A 21,141-nucleotide genomic window follows, 5' to 3' on the forward strand; every position below is an offset into this window, starting at 1 on the left:
CAAAAGTCTTCGTTCCGAGAAAAGACCCCAGGATTCCATCCGTTTGTTGGGTTTGGAAAAGTTCCAATTTCCAGGAACGGGAATCCTATGATATGTTAGGAATCACTTATGAGAGTCATCCGCACCTACAACGTATCTTAATGCCTGGGAGCCGGCTGGGATGGCCTTTACGTAAGGATTATGTCGTACCCGACTTTTATGAGCTACAGGATGCTTATCGAATTGGGACGGAGGCAAAATTGAAAGCCATCCTCCCACTAGCCAATTCTGTATCATTCTATTTAATCTTGTGCGGCAGGTGAGGCTGGTCTACCTTATTTGAGACACTTGTTTCTCGTACGATCAATCGCATCCACGTATCTGCATCGAAATCCGCACCTACATATGCACGTTCAAGCGTATGTAGGTGTGGGTATAGATACATACCCCGACCAGTAGACCAATAAGCAATCCATATTTTTTTTTTGGATTCTCCTATTTCCAAGTGCGGTTTTCGCCCGCAGCCATCAGATCAAATTATTTCCCATCGGTATGCCAGGAACCAGACTTGAACTGGTGACACGAGGATTTTCAGTCCTCTGCTCTACCTACTGAGCTATCCCGGCCAGTGATTCCGCGATAATCCCAAACAAATATCCCAGCGTGGATTGATTCTTTCCCTTACCTATCCGTCCAATCGAAGTAACTATCCTCACGAATCCATTTTTTTTTTTATACCTTGCAGGCGAACCATTCAGACAATCCATTGGATTTGCCGAATGGTTCAGTCGCAAACCACTCAAAAATATTCTCGAGCTGGGGACGAGACATCAATCCGATTCGATTGAGCTATGAATCGGGAGCATGGATCCCCTCTCGTTTAGGTGGAGGAAATCAATACGTATTCGGGAGATGTATCTCGATACCCTTCGTCCGCTTGATGGGTCGAAGAATCCCATCCACCAGAATAGACGGGGAGGGATTTCTCTGTTTCATGGGGTAGATGCTTCCCACAACTCCTACGCAATTTGGATAATATGTTTCATCCCGTTCTACTGGGGATGTAGGGACTCGAACCCTCACGGTCCTACAAAGACCAACGGATTTTCTTTCTACCACAATTTGCATTGCTGTTTCCATCAACGGCGTAGAGTTGGACTCCATCTCTATCCGCGAAGGTCTGTTACTAATGGTTATTCATCGAACCATATTCATCCGAATACGGAGTATACATACACAAAGAGGAAATCAGGAGAAGATGGGATTCGGGGATAATCGAGTAGATCCCACCAATACCCGAGATTCTCGAGATTTTGATACAATCCTCGGTGCGGATGTTGAGTATGCACTGGGAGAGGATCCTCGCCGCTTATAGGATCATTCTAGATTGAATCATCCATGGAAAGAGAACATCTATCCGCTTAATGAATAATAGAAATTAATAGATCGTTCGTCGGAATAGCTTCCGTCGAGTCTCTGCACCTATCTCATCATCCGAATCCTGCTTCTGAAATGAGATTTGGCTCAGGATCGCCTACTAAATAATCCTAGGTTTCCCTGAATTTGAAAGCTATCACTCGGTGTGTTTCCATACCTAGGCTCAATCCAATCGAGTCCGCAGCGTCTACCATTCCGCCATACCCCCCCCCCCCTTGAGTCCCAAACCGAAGCAATGGATCTGCAATTGCATCAAATCCTTTTGCATGCCATCCGAGTTTGCATGTTCCATGCCATTTGTTCCAGAGATATTTCACGAGTCTCTTGATTCCGGTCAAGCGGAAATTATATACCCCGTCCCGATTCCCGAATTCTCAACCTCTTCCCTTTTCTGTTTCTATTCCCAATTTCCTCCAGAAAGGGACTCCACCGATCCCAGAGAATATATATCTGCGAGACCATACCCTGCTTCTCCGTATTCGCGTACCCATAAGAATTATACACGGGTGGGGTAATTAAATCAATACGATACGGTAGGAGATGGAATTATCGACTCATCTAACCCATCTCTGTGGTTGAATAACCCTTGCGGCTGACTGCGCCGTGGGCGCAACCACCATTGTCGCTTTAGGAGGGTTCTATTCCATCCCATGGGGTTCAAAAGAACCAGGAAAGCTTGGTTTGGATTCGGAAGTACCACATTCACAAGGCAGAGGTTATCGGTTCGATTCCGGCAGAATATTGCCCAGTATCAGTCGATGCACCAATACCGTGTCTCCCTTCGGCTTTGTCCCCCGCGTCGAAGCCTCCATTTCCAATAGAGTCGATGGGAATTCGAGTATTTGTTCGTCTACATTCATATGTTATGATTATTACAAATACCAAATGTTCAACAAAATTGGGTGACACTTATAAATAGTACCAGTACTTCGATTACGGAGAGGTCCATTCCGGGTCTTACCATGCTTACAAAGAAGGAGTTTTTATGTCTCGTTATCGAGGACCCCGTCTGAAAATAATACGTCGTCTCAAGGATCTACCCGGGCTTACAAATAAAACATCAAATCCGAGAGAAGCACGAATTGCTATTGATTAATCTGCTTCGAGAAAGGTATCTCAATTTTGCGTGCGTCTGGAAGCCAAACAGAGATTACGTTTCAATTATGGATCAACGGAACGACAATTGCCTAGATACGTTCGTATTGCTAGAAGAGCCAAGGGTTCAACAGGTCAAGTACCATTACAGCTACTCGAAATGCGTCCAGATAATATTGTTTCTCGTCCAGGTATGGCTCCTACTATTCCTGCAGCTAGGCAATTAGTTAATCATAGACACATTCTAGTGAACGATCGTATAGTCGATATACCGAGTTACCGTCGCAAACCAAAAGATACTATTATTGTGAGAAATCGACCGGGTTCTCGCAATGGACCAAATAGAGAGATGGAATTTTCTCGGGGAGACAAAATACCTGATCATTCAACTTTTTCCTCGTCGGGAGACAGTAGACCCACAGGATTAGTGAATGGAATCGCAAATCGGGAGTCCACTGGGTTGGATATAAATGAATTGCTCGTCGTTGAGTATTACTCCCGCAAAGCCTAACCCCAAGTAATTATCTAATAGTCTGGGATTCCTCATTCTGAAATTCGGATACCCCCCCCCCCGGGGGGGGGGATTCTTGGAATTATTATTTGAAATCGGGAGTACTAACTGGAAGCATTCAAAGGATTAGCAATTCTTTGGGGTGCCGGAACAGAGTCAATGACGGAATGCAAAGGGGAAAGGGGGGGATTCGAACCCCCGGTAAACAAGAGTCTACATAGCATTTCCAATGCTACACCTTAAACCACTCAGTCACCTTTCCTGCAACTTTGTACTATTTACACATCTTACCAATCTAAGAAACCGGATAGCAACTCAATCCTCGATGATAGACGGGAAAAAGTGATTCCTGGAAGTGAGTGCAAGCCTCATCAGTTATTAAGAAATGAGATTAATTCCCGGAATTGAGGTAGGGGAGGTGACCCCATCCCTGGGATAGATTTTTAGTTGTTCCGAGTCGATTTCATAATGAGAGATTTTCAATTAGGTGATGCAGATCCCATCAAAAGCAATCACTCCATTAGTAATTATTCATGGATGCTGCGAGACTATATACCCCCATTCACACACGACTCTCATTCGGTGCGGAATTAGTTACTCCACCCTCCCAGTCGATTGAGGGGGAGGGACATAGATACCAGACGGATGCACCTCTTCCCCTTGTATTGCAAAAGAGATCTGTTCTTCCGGCATCCTGATTAACTCAATAATAAGTGGAACGAAGAGGAATTCCAATTACGCCTAGATCCCAGAGAAATGACAATTCTATTGATAGAACTCCCACGATTCTGGCGGATATCTTGTTACAAATCATACCGACTACTGATAGGGAGAAGAGAGCTTTTACTTATTATAGAGATGGTGCGATTTGGGGAGGGAAAATCGATTAACCTTAATTCCTAATTAATTGGGGGATTCAAATTCCGATAGACCCGCGTTTGGTGAAGGTATGTTTCGAACGGGAAACAAGTCCTTCTGTCGTGTATCCTCGATTGATGCAGCCTCAAATGCTCCAGTTTCGATCTCCGGCGAATCGTAGTAGTAAGCAAAAGGTGAAACCTACGGACCGACCTATTATGTAGGACTCCGTGGGTAGGCATAGGGGAGAGGCACTACGTGGAGGAATCGACAACGCAAAAGCTTCGTTACGGTTGGGTTCAGCCGCGCGTCGTGTTTCTATGACGAATACCAATAATGATTGGGACAACGAACATCCATCCCGTTCGTATTTTGGATACCCCTAGAATCATCGGAGATTGTCGAAGTAGCTGATCCCCATGAAACTCGAAGCGTTGGGAACAGAGAAATTGTCATTAGTCTCTTGGTGTCGACGTGTCGGAGTGGCACAACCATGTTAACAAGAGATTTTTGGCAGAAGGGATGGCTAGTCCAGTAGTTTCACAGACACTAGCCCCCGTTCATCCATAGGTTTAGAGTAGGAATTGCTAGACTATTCCAAATACTAGTCTCTCTCCATGCATCATGCAGGAGGAGCCGTATGAGGTGAGAATCTCAAGTACGGTTTTGAAGCGGAGCTCATTCACGCTGAGTGAGCGACCCTGACGAATGTCGGCCCAATCCGAAGGAGAATATGCAGAAGCTTCATAAAATTACTACAAAGCTATGCGTTTGGAGATTGATCCTCATGATCGGAGTTACATACCCCATAATATAGGTTTGATTCATACTAGCAATGGAGAACATGCAAAGGCTTTGGAATACTATTTTCAAGCATTGGAACGGAATCCTTTTCCACCACAGGCTCTTAAATAATATGGCTGTGATCCGTCATTACGTGCGATTACCCATACTATAGGATCCCTTGATTCGAAACCACTCGATGTAGGAGGCTTTCCACAAGCATACTCCCATAAGGAGTTCTCCTGAGCTGTGGAATTTGGTGTCCCCCCGTAGTAACTCAGGTCCGGGGGAAGAACGGAAGCCTGTGAATCCCATGGATAATCGGGTGAATTGAGGGGATTAAGCACCGCAAAGATTCGTCATCGAAAATCTGGGTCGATACGATGAGATTTGCTCACTCGGGGGGTTCTACAATCGATTCCTGTAATAGAATCGATTTGGAAAGGAATATCGAGCTATGGTGTAGTATCAAATCCCAAAGGAAACATTTCAGCGGATCTATTTTTAGAAGTAGGGGAATTAGTTCCGGGGGAGATTATTACCCTCCTCCACGAATTAGGAGTATGGAAAAGATTCTATCTCGCATCGATAGGATTGGAAACCATTCCCAGTAACTACTCTTGATTCTTCTCTAGACTAACGGGGGAGGGGGCCAAGTAAATCTCTCTCTTCTCTTGGATCAGATAGAGAATAAGCTACTGAGTAGTCATTCGAGCCGCATGAGGTAGGAAACTCTCAAGTCCGGTTCTGAGGGAGGATATCTCGAAGGGATCTATCCATCCCGACCGGGGGGAGCAGGCCATTCAACAGGGAGACCCGGAGGCTTCGGAATCTTGGTTTGATCAAGCCGCTGAGTGTCGGAAACAAGCAATAGCACTTCCTCCAAGCAATTATATCGAAGCACAAAATTGGTTGAGGATTACGAAACGTTCCAGGTGATGAGAGAGGGGGGTGACGCCGGGGTAGCAGTGATATGGGGACCAGACAATTGAAAGAAATTCCTTTACATTTTCTACCCCCCCCCCCCCCCTGGGATACCAGGAAGGAGAAGACTTCTCCTCCTACCGATTGCCATCTGGTAATATGTAACCCCCCCCCTACTGAAACGTATAAGAATCTCTCTATACAAGGTCCATAAAGCACTAATAAGTTGTGTAATAATAAGATTAAATGCCTGCCTCGGATAACTCTTCTATTACAGCTGTTCCAGTTCCAAACTCAGGGAGAAGAATACCTTACATACGAATTCCATCTCTTAGAAGTTTCGTATCCCCCGCTGGTAGGTCGTTGCTATCCCCTGTCCGAAGAGAGGAGAATCTCGATGACTATTCGTTCACCGGAACCAGAAGTCAAGATTATGGTGGAAAAGGATCCCGTGAGAACTTCTTTCGAAAAATGGGCTCAACCTGGACATTTCTCGAGAACTTTAGCTAAGGGTCCCAGTAGTACCACTTGGATTTGGAATCTACATGCTGATGCTCATGATTCTGATAGTCACACAAATGATTCAGAAGATATATCCCGTAAAACATTCAGCGCCCATTTTGGTCAATTAGCTATTATTCTTATCTGGCTGAGTGGTATGTATTTTCACGGGGCTCGCTTCTCTAATTACGAGGCGTGGCTAAGTGATCCCACTCATGTTAAGCCTAGCGCCCAGGTAGTTTGGCCAATAGTTGGTCAAGAGATACTTAATGGAGATGTAGGTGGGGGATTCCAGGGAATACAGATAACGTCCGGATTTTTTCAAATATGGCGGTCTTCTGGAATAACTAGTGAGTTACAACTCTATTGCACCGCTATCGGTGCCTTAATCTTTGCAGGATTGATGTTCTTCGCTGGTTGGTTCCACTATCACAAGGCTGCTCCAAAATTGGCTTGGTTCCAGGACGTGGAATCCATGTTGAACCACCACCTAGCAGGCCTCTTGGGATTGGGTTCCTTGGCGTGGGCGGGACACCAGGTACACGTCTCGCTACCCATTAACCAACTATTAGACGCGGGAATCGATCCTAAGGAGATACCTCTTCCTCATGAATCCATTTTGAATCGTGACCTTTTGGCTCAGATGTATCCCAGTTTCGCAAAGGGATTAACTCCATTCTTTACCCTCGACTGGTTACAATACTCAGATTTCTTAACCTTCCGTGGGGGATTGAATCCAGCCACAGGGGGATTGTGGTTGACCGATACTGCGCATCACCATCTAGCTATTGCAGTTCTTTTCCTGATAGCTGGTCACATGTATCGAACCAATTGGGGTATCGGGCATAGTACGAAAGAGATTCTGGAAGCTCATAAAGGTCCCTTCACGGGTGAGGGTCACAAGGGTCTTTACGAGATCCTAACTACTTCATGGCATGCTCAATTAGCTATTAATCTTGCTATGTTGGGTTCCCTAACAATTGTAGTGGCCCATCATATGTATGCTATGCCTCCCTATCCATACCTAGCTACTGATTATGCTACGCAGCCATCCCTGTTTACGCATCACATGTGGATTGGTGGTTTCCTAGTGGTAGGCGCGGCGGCACACGCAGCTATTTTTATGGTGAGAGATTATGATCCGACTACTCAATACAACAACCTATTGGATCGTGTCATTCGGCATCGTGATGCAATAATTTCACATCTTAACCGGGTATGCATTTTTCTAGGTTTCCATAGTTTCGGATTGTATATTCATAACGATACTACGAGTGCGTTGGGACGTCCCCAAGATACGTTTTCAGATACTGCTATTTAATTACAACCCATATTTGCTCAGTGGGTCCAAAACATTCATGCTTCTGCTCCTGACTTAACGGCACCTAATGCAACAGCAGGTACCAGTTTGACCTGGGGGGGTGGAGACTTAGTAGCAGTAGGTGGTAAAGTTGCTTTGTCACCAATCCCATTAGGTACTGCCGATTTTTTGGTGCATCACATCCATGCCTTTACGATTCATGTTACTGTATTAATATCACCAAAAGGTGTCCCGTTTGCGAGGAGCTCCCGCCTAATACCCGACAAAGCGAATCTTGGTTTTCGTTTCCCTCGTGATGGCCCCGGTAGAGGAGGTACCTGCCAGGTATCTGCTTGGGATCATGTCTTCTCAGGTTTGTTCTGGATGTATAATTCCATCTCAGTAGTTATATTTCATTTCAGTTGGAAGATGCAATCTGACGTACGGGGTAGTATAAGTGACCAGGGAGTAGTGAGCCATATCACTGGAGGAAACTTCGCGCAGAGTTCAACAACCATTAATGGATGGCTCCGTGATTTCCTATGGGCACAGGCTTCCCAAGTCATTCAATCGTATGGTTCTTCATTATCCGCATATGGTCTTTTATTCTCGGGTGCTCATTTTGTTTGGGCTTTTAGTCTGACGTTCCTGTTCAGTGGCCGTGGATATCGGCAAGAACTCATCGAATCTACTGTTCGGGCCCATAATAAATTGAAAGTTGCTCCTGCTATCCAGCCCAGGGCTCTGAGTATTGTACAGGGACGTGCCGTAGGGGTGGCTCATTACCTTCTGGGTGGAATCGCCACAACATGGGCATTCTTCCTAGCGAGAATCATTGCAGTAGGATAATGGCTAGGAGGATTCGAAAAGCATTACGGCATCAAGATTTCCAAAGTTCAGCCAGGGTCTATCCCAAGACCCAAATACTCGTCGTATCTGGTTCGGTATAGCCACTGCGCATGACTTCGAGAGTCATGACAATATTACCGAGGAACGTCTCTACCAGAAAATATTTGCTTCCCATTCTGGTCAATTAGCTATAATTCTTCTCTGGACTTCTGGGAATCTATTCCATGTAGCTTGGCAGGGTAACTTCGAGGCATGGGTGCAAAACCCATTACAGGTAAGACCAATCGCTCATGCCATTCGGGATCCTCATTTTGGTCAACCAGCCGTCGAGGCTTATACCCGAGGGGGAGCTCCGGGTCCGGTTAATATTGCTTATCCTGGTGTTTATCAGTGGCGGTACACTATCGGTTTACGCGACAATCAAGATCTATATACCGGAGCTATCTCCTTACTAGCTGTTTCCGCCTTGTTCCTGGTAGCGGGTTGGTTGCATCTACAACCCAAATGGAAACCGGGTATTTCTTGGTTCAAAAATGCTGAATCTCGTCTCAATCATCACTTATCAGGACTCTTCGGAATAAGCTCTCTAGCTTGGACAGGCCACCTGATTCACGTCGCTATTCCTGAATCTAGAGGCGAACATGTGAGATGGGGTAATTTACTAACTGCACTACCACACCCCCAAGGTTTGGGACCATTCTTTTCGGGTCAATGGAGTGTTTATGCACAAAGTCCCGACTCCGCTAATCACTCGTTCAATAGTGCTCAGGGAGCAGGAACTGCCATTTCAACCTTTCCGGGGGGATTTCATCCACAAACTCAGAGTTTGTGGTTAACTGATATCGCTCATCATCATCTGGCAATTGCGGTTGTGTTTATCATTGCCGGCCACATGTACAGGACTAACTACGGCATCGGACATAGTATAAAAGAGATTCTGGAAGCTCATATTCCTCCAGGAGGCAGGTTGGGACGTGGACATAGGGGACTCTACGACACAATCAATAACTCCCTACATTTCCAATTAGGACTCGCTTTAGCTGCTTTAGGAGTCATTACTTCCCTAGTGGCACAACATATGTATTCCTTACCCGCTTATGCTTTTATAGCACAGGATTATACGACCCAGGCCGCGCTATACACCCATCACCAGTACATCGCTGGTTTTATTATGACAGGGGCGTTCGCCCACGGAGCCATATTCTTTATACGGGATTATGATCCGGAACAAAATAAGGATAACGTGTTGGCAAGGATGTTGGAGCATAAAGAAGCAATAATAGCCCATTTGAGTCGGGCTAGTTTATTCCTAGGGTTCCATACTTTGGGTCTCTATGTCCATAACGACGTCACGTTAGCCTTTGGAACCCCAGAGAAGCAAATTCTTATTGAACCTGTATTTGCTCAACGGATACAATCCGCTCACGGTAAATCTTTGTATGGTTTCGACGTACTTCTCTCCTCGACAGACAGTCCAGCATTCAATGCTGGTCAGAGCTTGTGGCTACCCGGTTGGTTAGACGCCATTAATAATAATAGCAACTCATTATTCCTAACCATTGGACCCGGGGATTTCTTAGTTCATCATGCTATTGCTCCAGGTCCACATACAACTACACCGATTCTAGTGAAGGGTGCATTAGATGCGCGCGGCTCCAAGCTGATGCCGGATAAGAAAGAATTTGGTTATAGTTTTCCTTGCGACGGTCCAGGTAGAGGTGGTACCTGTGACATCTCGGCCTGGGATGCATTTTATCTGGCAGTTTTCCGGATGTCGAATACAATTGGATGGGTCACCTTTTACTGGCACCGGAAGCATATTACCCTGTGGCAGGGAAATGTAGCTCAATTCAATGAATCCTCTACTTACTTGATGGGATGGTTGAGGGATTATCTACGGCTGAATTCTTCACAACTCATTAACGGTTACAATCCTTTCGGTATGAACAGTTTATCCGTCTGGGCATGGATGTTTTCGTTTGGACATCTCGTTCGGGCTACTGGATTCACGTTTCCCATCTCCTGGCGCGGTTATTGGCAAGAACTTATTGAAACTCTGGCTCGGGCTCATGAACGCACACCTTTGGCCAATCTGATTCGCTGGAAAGACAAACCAGTCGCTCTTTCTATCGTTCAAGCACGATTAGTGGGACTAGCCCACTTCTCCGTAGGTTATATATTTACCTATGCAGCTTTCTCAATAGCATCCACATCGGGTAAATTTGGGTAGCTCTGTGTTTCGCCTCAATAAAAGCTAAAAGCATGTATCGCATTGGGCTTACCTTTGGCATTCGAGCCAGTGGTAAGCCCAACTTATCCACGATTAAAATCTGTCTCTGATGGATAGATAGCACGGATGGGTGGCAAATCATAGCACTTCAATTGGACTCTATCCCAAATTCCATCCATTCTATAATAACATTCCAATATCGCCGACTAGGAAATTACGGCAAAGAGGAGTCTCATTGAGAAAGAGAAGAAGAAACAAAAACTGGTGAGGAAATATTATCTCATACGTCAATCCCTGAAACAGAGAATGAGGGGGGGTTTATCAATACAAGAAAAATTAGAGGTTTCTGAGGCGTTCCAATCTCCACCACGTAACAGTGCACCCACCCGTCTTCGTAACCGATGCTCCCTAACCGGACGCCCCAGATCCAATTATCGAGACTTTGGTTCATCCAGACACGTACCACGCGAAATGGCACACGCTTGTTTGCTGCCTGGAGTAATAAAATCGAGTTGGTAGATAAATATTGGTTTTCCCACACGAATTGTTGGAGAATCGATCTCCATAAATTCACAAGATTCCCTCGTGTTCAATGTAATTATTTGAAGACTGTATAATAATTACAGCGAGGGAATCAACCACGCGGGGTAGAGCAGCTTGGTAGCTCGCAAGGCTCATAACCTTGAGGTCACGGGTTCGAATCCCGTCTCCGCAAACGAAAATTAACTTGGTGATAGGGTGATAAAGCAATAGGTGATAGGGGGATAAAGCAATAGTCCACCCTGTTCCCGTATTTTTATTCCAACTATTTGACCACGTACCGGCGGGTATTCATCCACAACATAAACCGGATAATCCCAAATTTTCCCCCCTCATTCTCCTTTTTCTCCTTCCCAGGTGAATCTCCCGATTCTCTATCGGGATCCATTCAATCGGGTAAGTAGGGGGTGGAAAGGAGGACTCAACCATTTCCGCTAGTTCCAGAGACCTTACCCCACCTAGTTTTAGTATCAGCAGTTTTTAATCCCCCCCCCCTGGTAAGATTGAGAGAATAGTGACAGGATAATGATTTGAGAAACGGGAAACAGAATAGTTCTGTTTCCGACATACTGTGTTTCATACACCTCATCAATGTCATCATCGGTAAGCCCTTTTAACTCAGTGGTAGAGTACCGCCATGGTAAGGCGTAAGTCATCGGTTCAAATCCGATAAAGGGCTCGTGAGATTTCACTCGACTTGTCTCTTTCTCTCGGCACAGACACTCGTAATCCTTCCTTACATTGTAGAGTACCACATATGTTTCTACCAATTCAGAAAATTAGTGATCACGTCGAAATGATCCTTCGCCCGAATAGGCGACGAATATGACGAGGCCCCCCCCCCCCCCCAGATGCCTATCGAATCAGATTATCCTGATTATCCACTTTCACTGCTCGGGGGACTCCCGGTAAGATTCGCAACAAATATCCACATATATCTATCTATATAGCGGGATCCATATGTGGGTGGGGAAATCAACGAAGAATCAGCGAATCGCTACGTAATAAAGCTGTTCGGAATGTTCCCCCCCGTCTTGAATCTCAGAATTATTGCTACCCGTAATATAAGAAATTTAGGTAGATGTAATTCATGATGTGGAAGATCATTCAGTTACCCCTGATACAGGAATCCAATGAGAATTCTGACTATCGATACATCTCTCCGCAGGGGGAGATATTCCAATGAATTCTCGTATGAAAAGATTTCAGCTAACTCCCAGCTACGGGTTTCTCTCGTATCATTCCGATCCATCTCCCGCTTCTTAACCAGGAGGTAAGACGGACTATATGGTTCTCATTTAATCTATCGAGACGGGAGTTTGTTTCTCTCGTCCGACATCAAGGAAAAGTGGCCTCCCCCCACCCCCCCCCACCCACCCGCCATTAATCACCCGAATGATTCGGGAGCGAAAAGCTTCCGAATGGTATTGAGTATTGGTAGAATAAATATCAGGAAGTGTCTCTTCCATCGTGAAATAGACGAGTAAAGTGAAGATACGGATCATAAATATCTGTATGTACGCGTGTCCTACTCAATTCACCAAATAGATAGATTGCTGAAAATTGGTGCTTCTCCCACTCCTTCCTGTACTTCTCCAGTGGGCAGGACATGCGGGAGGAAACACCAGCACCACATAAAGAGATCCAATAGATGCCGTTGATTGTTCAATTGGAAGGAATCTAGCTGGGATAAAGTTCCGGATCAGGATTCATCGACGTAGCGAACGGGTTGATGGAGTCTCGGAAGAAGAGAAAGGGTTACCCACTTTCTGAAGAATCACGAAATCAATTTCGTTGTATCGGTACTCTATCCATATCCATCCGCTTGGGGGAACGAGACGGAGTAGAAAAGTACCCTCGACGGGACCTAGGAATATTGTTACCATGCCAGAGAGATTCCGACAAATTCTTATTCAGAAGGGGCAGTGATATGGTAGTTTCATTTCCTACACCACGACCCTATCATGTCATGAAATAGAAGGGCACCCAAAATGGTTGGAAGAGTTGAATAGGAGAATAACTATGACCATCGCCATTGGAAAATCCTCCAAGGAATCGAAAGATTTGTTTGATAGTATGGACGATTGGCTACGAAGGGATCGTTTCGTATTTGTAGGTTGGTCCGGTCTATTACTTTTCCCCACCGCTTATTTCTCCCTAGGCGGTTGGTTCACCGGCACAACCTTCGTCACCTCGTGGTATACTCATGGATTAGCTAGTTCCTACTTGGAAGGTTGCAATTTTCTGACTGCCGCAGTTTCCACCCCTGCAAATAGTCTCGCTCATTCCTTGCTTCTACTGTGGGGTCCGGAAGCACAGGGAGACTTCACCCGTTGGTGCCAATTAGGGGGTCTATGGACCTTTGTTGCTCTTCACGGTTCCTTCGCTTTGATAGGTTTCATGTTACGTCAATTCGAACTTGCTAGGTCCGTACAATTACGTCCCCATAATGCAATAGCGTTCTCTGCTCCCATTGCTGTTTCTGTTTCTGTATTCCTAATCTACCCGTTAGGGCAATCCGGTTGGTTTTTTGCACCCAGCTTCGGTGTAGCAGCTATCTCTCGATTCATTCTCTTTTTCCAGGGTTTTCACAACTGGACGTTGAACCCGTTTCATATGATGGGAGTCGCCGGAGTCCTTGGTGCTGCTCTTTCGTGTGCCATTCATGGCGCCACGGTGGAAAACACCTTATTTGAAGACGGTGATGGCGCAAATACATTCCGTGCTTTTAACCCAACTCAATCCGAAGAGACCTATTCAATGGTTACCGCTAATCGTTTCTGGTCCCAAATATTCGGTGTCGCTTTCTCCAACAAACGTTGGTTGCATTTCTTTATGTTATTCGTGCCAGTAACTGGATTATGGATGAGTGCTATCGGAGTAGTTGGTCTCGCTTTGAATTCGCGTGCTTATGACTTCGTTTCCCAAGAAATTCGTGCGGCGGAAGATCCTGAGTTTGAAACTTTCTACACAAAGAACATTCTGTCGAATGAGGGTATTCGTGCCTGGATGGCAGCTCAGGATCAGCCTCATGAAAACCTTGTATTCCCCGAGGAGGTCTTACCCCGTGGAAACGCTCTTTAACGAAACTCTGTCTCTGGGTGGTCGCGATCAGGAAACCACAGGTTTCGCTTGGTGGGCCGGTAACGCTCGACTGATCAATCTGTCTGGTAAATTACTCGGTGCCCATGTAGCTCATGCTGGCTTGATCGTGTTTCGGGCTGGAGCCATGAATTTGTTTGAAGTGGCTCACTTCGTTCCGGAGAAGCCTATGTATGAACAGGGGTTAATTCTACTTCCCCACCTAGCTACCCTAGGTTGGGGAGTGGGTCCCGGTGGGGAAGTCGTCGATACCTTTCCCTATTTTGTTTCTGGAGTCCTTCATTTGATATCTTCCGCGGTTCTAGGGTTCGGGGGTATTTATCACGCTCTCATTGGCCCCGAGACTTCAGAAGAGTCCTTCCCATTTTTCGGCTATATATGGAAGGACAAAAATAAGATGACTACTATATTGGGTATTCATCTAATCTTGTTAGGAGCCGGCGCCTTCCTCCTAGTATTCAAAGCGTTATATTTCGGAGGCTTGTATGACACATGGGCCCCGGGAGGTGGGGATGTACGGAAGATTACGAATCTCACTTTAAGCCCGAGTGTCATATTTGGTTACTTACTCAAATCCCCCTTTGGTGGAGAGGGTTGGATTGTAAGTGTCGATAACCTAGAAGATATTATTGGGGGACATGTCTGGCTGGGATCCATCTGTATCTCCGGGGGGATCTGGCACATATTGACCAAACCATTTGCTTGGGCCCGTCGCGCTTTTGTGTGGTCCGGAGAGGCTTACCCGTCCTATAGCTTAGGAGCACTTGCTATTTTTGGTTTTACTGCTTGTTGTTTCGTTCGGTTCAATAACACGGCATATCCTAGTGAATTCTATGGTCCTACCGGTCCAGAGGCTTCTCAAGCTCAAGCTTTTACTTTTCTTGTCAGGGACCAGCGTCTCGGCGCCAACATAGGTTCCGCTCAAGGACCTACTGGTTTGGGTAAATACCTGATGCGTTCCCCCACGGGAGAAATCATATTTGGAGGCGAAACAATGCGTTTCTGGGACCTTCGTGCTCCTTGGTTGGAGCCACTGAGAGGCCCCAACGGTTTGGATTTGAGTAAGTTGAAAAGAGATATACAACCCTGGCAGGAGCGACGCTCCGCGGAGTATATGACTCATGCACCTCTGGGTTCCTTAAATTCCGTAGGTGGAGTAGCTACTGAGATAAATGCCGTGAACTATGTATCTCCCCGAAGTTGGTTGGCTACTTCCCATTTCGTTCTAGGATTTTTCTTTTTTGTGGGTCATTTATGGCATGCGGGAAGAGCCCGTGCGGCGGCAGCCGGGTTTGAGAAGGGAATTGACCGTGATACCGAACCCGTTCTTTCCATGACACCATTAAATTAGGACAAATTGCTGAGATATTAATGGAAAGTTATTACTTGGTAGTATTAGTACCTACCATACCAGACAAATTTCCATTTTCTACTGGTGGTTCTTTGCGGAACCGGGACACAGCTCATACATAAACTAACCCCCCAGTGGGGTTAGTTCGATACGTCGGTATATACCCAGCAGTAACCTTTACCTCGCGGATGAGGGAAGGGCGAGGTGTAACTCACTGTTCATTTCTATAGGGTTCCGGGAAACCACAAGTTTCGGTAGCATTTGCACTTATGTCTACAAATCACCCCCCTGGAGGGGGTGATTTGGCGATGACGACTCATCTCCGTAAGCTAATTTGAAGCTAATTTGAATCCTCACCAGTTGTATCTGGTGGAACGTACCCATCCCGCAAATGGGTGGGTAATTGACCTTTGATCATCCCGATAAGTCAATCGATAGAACTGGTATTTTAAATACCTCTAGTTAACATCAGATCTCTCATATTTGTTTGTTTCCTATCCCTCGAACCCTGATAGGGAAAGTATTGACACGGGACCTGGGCCTGGAGATGCGGCGCATGAACCGGGGCGGAGGAGGAATACCCCCAGACTGCTTCAGAAGATTCCTCTCATCTATCATTATTAAGAATAGGCTCCCCTCGGGGACATTGGCATTTTTTGGGAAATACTAGGTGGTTCTTTTAGACCACCGATAGACCACTAATACCCCCTCCCGTCGGGTCCGGTACTGAATCAATTGAGGAGAGAGAGGGATTCGAACCCTCGATAGCGTTTCAGCACTATGCCAGTTTTCAAGACTGGAGCCATAAACCACTCGACCACCTCTCCTAGAAAGCTCTTCTCCAATTCTTCGGAGATCTTGTCGATCTTGATACACATGTATTGTATCGAGATTCACCCCTATTACGAAAGATATGAGATGATGGTTTTCGTATGATTTACTATGAAATCAATATAGGGATCATTCCAAATAATCAAATTCTTACTCCTACTTGATGGATTATCAAGAGATTCGAAAGAGACATTGGATTCCGGGGTACTGAACTAGAAGGATTCTTGTTCCGTCCAAAATCCTCGGTCTCGGTATGGTGTAAGTCCCACCGGATGGGGATCAGATGGTACAAATCCTCTACTTCTGATACGTCGAGAGTCCTAACTACGACTATTGCTTTCCAATTGGCTTTATTCACATTAATCGCCATTTCATTCCTACTAGTAATTGGTGTACCTGTCGTGCTTGCTTCCCCCAATGGTTGGTCAAGCAACAAAAATGTCGTCTTTTCAGGGGCTTCCTTATGGATCGGATTAGTTTTCCTAGTGGGTATACTTAATTCCTTCATATCCCAGAGATTCAATGTATCGGTAATTCTGGCCCCCTCCTCACGATTCATAATGGCGAGTGGGGAGAGAGAATCAATAATAATTACGGTCTACGGAATCGACACTTCCTCCTCGGGGGGGGGGGGCTCTCCGTCCACGAGGGAAAATCCCGAGACGAGGTGGATGGATTAGGTGTGTTGACTAGAGGAGTTACCACATATATAGTTATTCAATATAGAACGGGGTGGCATATCACGCGGATATAGTTGAATGGTAAAATATCTCCTTGCCAAGGAGAGGACGCGGGTTCGATTCCCGCTATCCGCCGACCCGACTTTCTTGCCCCGCTTCCACCCCCGGCAGTAGCCCCCGGGATAGTTCAGACCGGTGGAGAGAATATTTTTGAGCTTCAGGAGTGAGATATTCCCAATTGAGGAAGTCATAACCGAGTGATTTGAGGCGTAGATTTCCAATCTGGGTTTTCCCTCGAGGGGAAACAGAACATTGAATGAACCAAAAGCAATGGAGAAGCCTATATACTTACTGATGCTGCTGGTAATTACCAATTATTATTGGGATACATAAGTTCATCGGTGAAAGAAATAATCGTCCATGGAAATATGGATTGGGTGAAGCTTTTCAACTGCCTCACTTCACTTCGGAGAATTGCAAGGTTTAAGTCTCAGCGTTACCTCTATGCCGTGTTCGACTTCCTACACATCTAGGAAGCAGTCGACCTAGAGGTTGTGGGAGATGCCACATGCGGTTCCGCATATAGGTATGCATCGAGCGGGATTTTGCGATAAGGATTCGGAGAGGTATTCCAATTCCCCATCCATTGGATGTTGTATTCGGGGGGGATTCGGGAGAATCAGATTGACGATTTATAGATAATCTCTTATTATCTGAAGAGTGATTGGGCCCCCATCGTCTAGAGGCCTAGGACACCTCTCTTTCAAGGAGGCGACGGGGATTCGAATTCCCCTGGGGGTACTTATACTCATCTCGCAGAAGCACTACGGACGTTATGGCTTCTCTTGCCCTCGTACCTTCTCAGGGTGGCGGGAGGGGCCCAGATTGAAAACATCAATAAACTCCTTTCATTTACACTTCCGAGACCGATTCTGTTTTCAAGTACTTCCAAGCCCGGTCTAAATCTATGGGTCGATGCCCGAGTGGCTAATGGGGACGGACTGTAAATCCGCTGGCAACGCCTACGCTGGTTCGAATCCAGCTCGACCCAGAAACCGCGGAGTTACTTCATTATAATTTGTATATCTCGACTGAGTTATTTGAAATGACTCAATAAAATGTAGCGGGATTGACGGGTCTCGAACCCGCAACTTCCGCCTTGACAGGGCGGTGCTCTAACCGATTGAACTACAATCCCAGCAATTAATTAAAGTCTATGTACTGGGTGCTTAGGAGTCAATGCTCTATCTCCCCATCCACGGTGAATCCGACAAACCATTTTTACTCGAATCCCGTTTCGGATATACAGATGCAGGAGATATTAACCCCGAAAGCCCCAATTGTCTTGATTCTTCGAGGAGACGAGACATCCGCCTCGCGCCAGTTCCACATGCCCGCGCTTACTATGGATATTCACTACGAGTATTCAAATGAGCTTATTTGCGGGGCTAATCTCTAGCCACGTCAACCCATAGGCGAGAGAGGGAAGGGGAGGAGGGGAAATTATTCCAGTCATTGATTTTTCCATCCATAGATTCCCACCCACAGTGCTTCTAGATTCGTTTGCTGCCACAGAAAGATGCGGTGACTAACCCCTCTTCTCTGTCTCAGTAAGAATATAAAAAAGGGGGGGGCAAGTTCTTGCCGAAGAAGCGTAAACAATCGACTACTCTTAAAATTTTCTTTCGTGATATACTATGTAATTGATATCAGAGATTTGACCAGACCGAGTTAATTTTTTTCTATCCCGATTATCAGATCCACTCTAGTAGAGTTGGATGACTCACAATATCACGATAAAGTTCAGGAGTCTCTCCTAATGGGGTCACTCAAGTTACTCCTCAAATCAATTTGAACCACTAATATGGAAGTAAATATCCTCGCATTCATAGCTACTGCACTCTTTATTCCAATACCTACAGCTTTTCTACCTATTCCTTACATTCAAACGGCTGCTCAGAACAATTAATCCGAGAACCTGGTCTATTGTTTCGCCGCGGATGGTAGTAAGTAGATAAGGGAAGGTTGAATATACGTCCCGGGGTAGGGGATGAAATAGGATGCTACTCCGCGTGAAGTAGCAACTCGGTTGCCAGTAAACTACTAATTTTTACTCCCCCAATTTGAATTCCACAGTCCCATCCCAATTAAAATCTGGATAGATAGATGATCTACATAGATAGACCCATCTATCTATCGATCGGGAGGTCCATCTCACTCATCCTTTTTATTATGATTTCCATGGAACCAGGTCCCGGTGCAATAGTCGGAATCGGGCTAGTAGTGATAGGTGTATTCCTGTATGTCTCCGCAAAGAGGGAACCTAATGTATCTAGAGGTGTGGTCCCAAATGTACCCGTGCAACATCTCTGCGATTTTCAGCATATCTCTACCCGGGGGATGTGAAACTTGAACTGGTGTCGGTAGTAATGAATCCCAATAGGAATCAATCCATGACTAAACTGATTCAATATGTTTCTCCATACTTCGAAAACTAGGGGGGGGGAGGGGATTGGCGGGTTCCAATATCTCTCTCCCCTGTGATATCTTTGGTTCTAGCCTCCCCCCTCTGGAGGGGAGATCTATATGTACATATGGATTTATGGGTAACCAATGGAGTCAGACATGAGTCTAAAGATCCTATTTTTACGGAACGGGGTGGATCGGGTGCATAAAGAACAAACCGGATTGAAATTTGAAACGTGGAGAGATTTTTCTATCTATCCATTGATTCGGATATATCAAGATTATCTATCTATTTCCCGATTCAATCCGGTGAAAGAGGATCCGGGAAGTTCGACAGAAGAAACTGACGTGGATGAGAAGTGAGAGATAACACCTCGCTCCAACTACTGGTCCTGCTTAAGCCACAACGAAATGAAAAAATCACCCATGGTTTTTTGGGGGGGGGGGGGCGCATTACCCAATCCATAGATTCCCAACCTATCCCGATACTACGACTTTTTCCTTTCCTCCATTGGATTATTATGCGGAGGAATTCTTATCTTTCAAGGTTGGCGCTTAGATCCGATTCTACTATTATCTGAAATACTTTTAAGTGGAACTGCAATATTTCCTATTGCTGAAAATTTATATCTACGTAGAGAAGAGATCGAGGCATTTGATGAATCTAACCAGCGGATATCCAATAGGGGTCGTTTGGAAACTACCTGGTTGACTCCCCCTCCCGGGAGAGAAGATTCCTACAGAGAGTTGAGATTGGGGGGGGGGGGTGAATTCTCCCATAAATGGAAGGGAATTAGTTATACCATATGTGTTTCCTACGAAGAAGCAAGAGATTCTAGAGGGGGTCGAATCGTTGGGCCCCACCCCAACGATTCACATCTCCCGGATTCTACTATACTAGGAGGAGTAGTGTAAAATTACTCACTGCGATCCACTTCTTCCCCGAACCACAGGTGAAAGAGAGAATGTAGGAGTCACCATCGGAGCAGCCCAAGCAATACTAACCATATCCGTGGTCGTAATTCCTATCCCTTCAATTCAATTCTATTGAATTCCTTTTCCTCCAACTACTGGGTGCTTATATGGATGAACCCGAATCGAAGTCAGTAACATATCGTACATGGGAATCAATTTCTGTTTCATATGATACCCGAGTGGGAGGAGGTAATAAGAGTGCGGATCCGTCCACCAATATATTTTATAATGTTACCAAGTCCCAATCCCCGAGGGGTTGTCAATCCATATAATTTACTCCTCGATTCCTGATACACTAAGATCAGGATTGCCTATCCGTGGCATATCCGGATACATCTAGCGTGATAGGCCATAATATACTATGGAGCATCTCGATTTGTGTCCGGGTCTGGCGCGGTAGTCAATCCCGAAATCGTCGAAATTATTGATACTGGCACAACAAGGCGACACCCAGATTCGAACTGGGGGATGAAGGATTTGCAGTCCTTTGTCTTACCACTTGACTATATCGCCCTTCTTTCACCTGCATCGAGGCACATGATTGATAGATGGGGGACTCGATATTAAGTATACCACTGAATGGGAATATTAGCAAGCTGCTCATTTTTCTGTATCGGATTGAGCTCGTAAGTATGTCGGATACTAGAAACCTTTTCTCCCCATCCAATCAATTTGATGGGTTAGGAAACCTTGCTGCCCACCCCCCCCACTTCCACACACATCCTTTTT

The sequence above is a fragment of the Dipteris shenzhenensis genome, unplaced genomic scaffold (assembly GCF_047967505.1).
Source record: "Dipteris shenzhenensis isolate YYH24624 ecotype China unplaced genomic scaffold, Dip_SZ_1.0 scaf0233, whole genome shotgun sequence".
NCBI classification, from domain to species: domain Eukaryota; kingdom Viridiplantae; phylum Streptophyta; class Polypodiopsida; order Gleicheniales; family Dipteridaceae; genus Dipteris; species Dipteris shenzhenensis.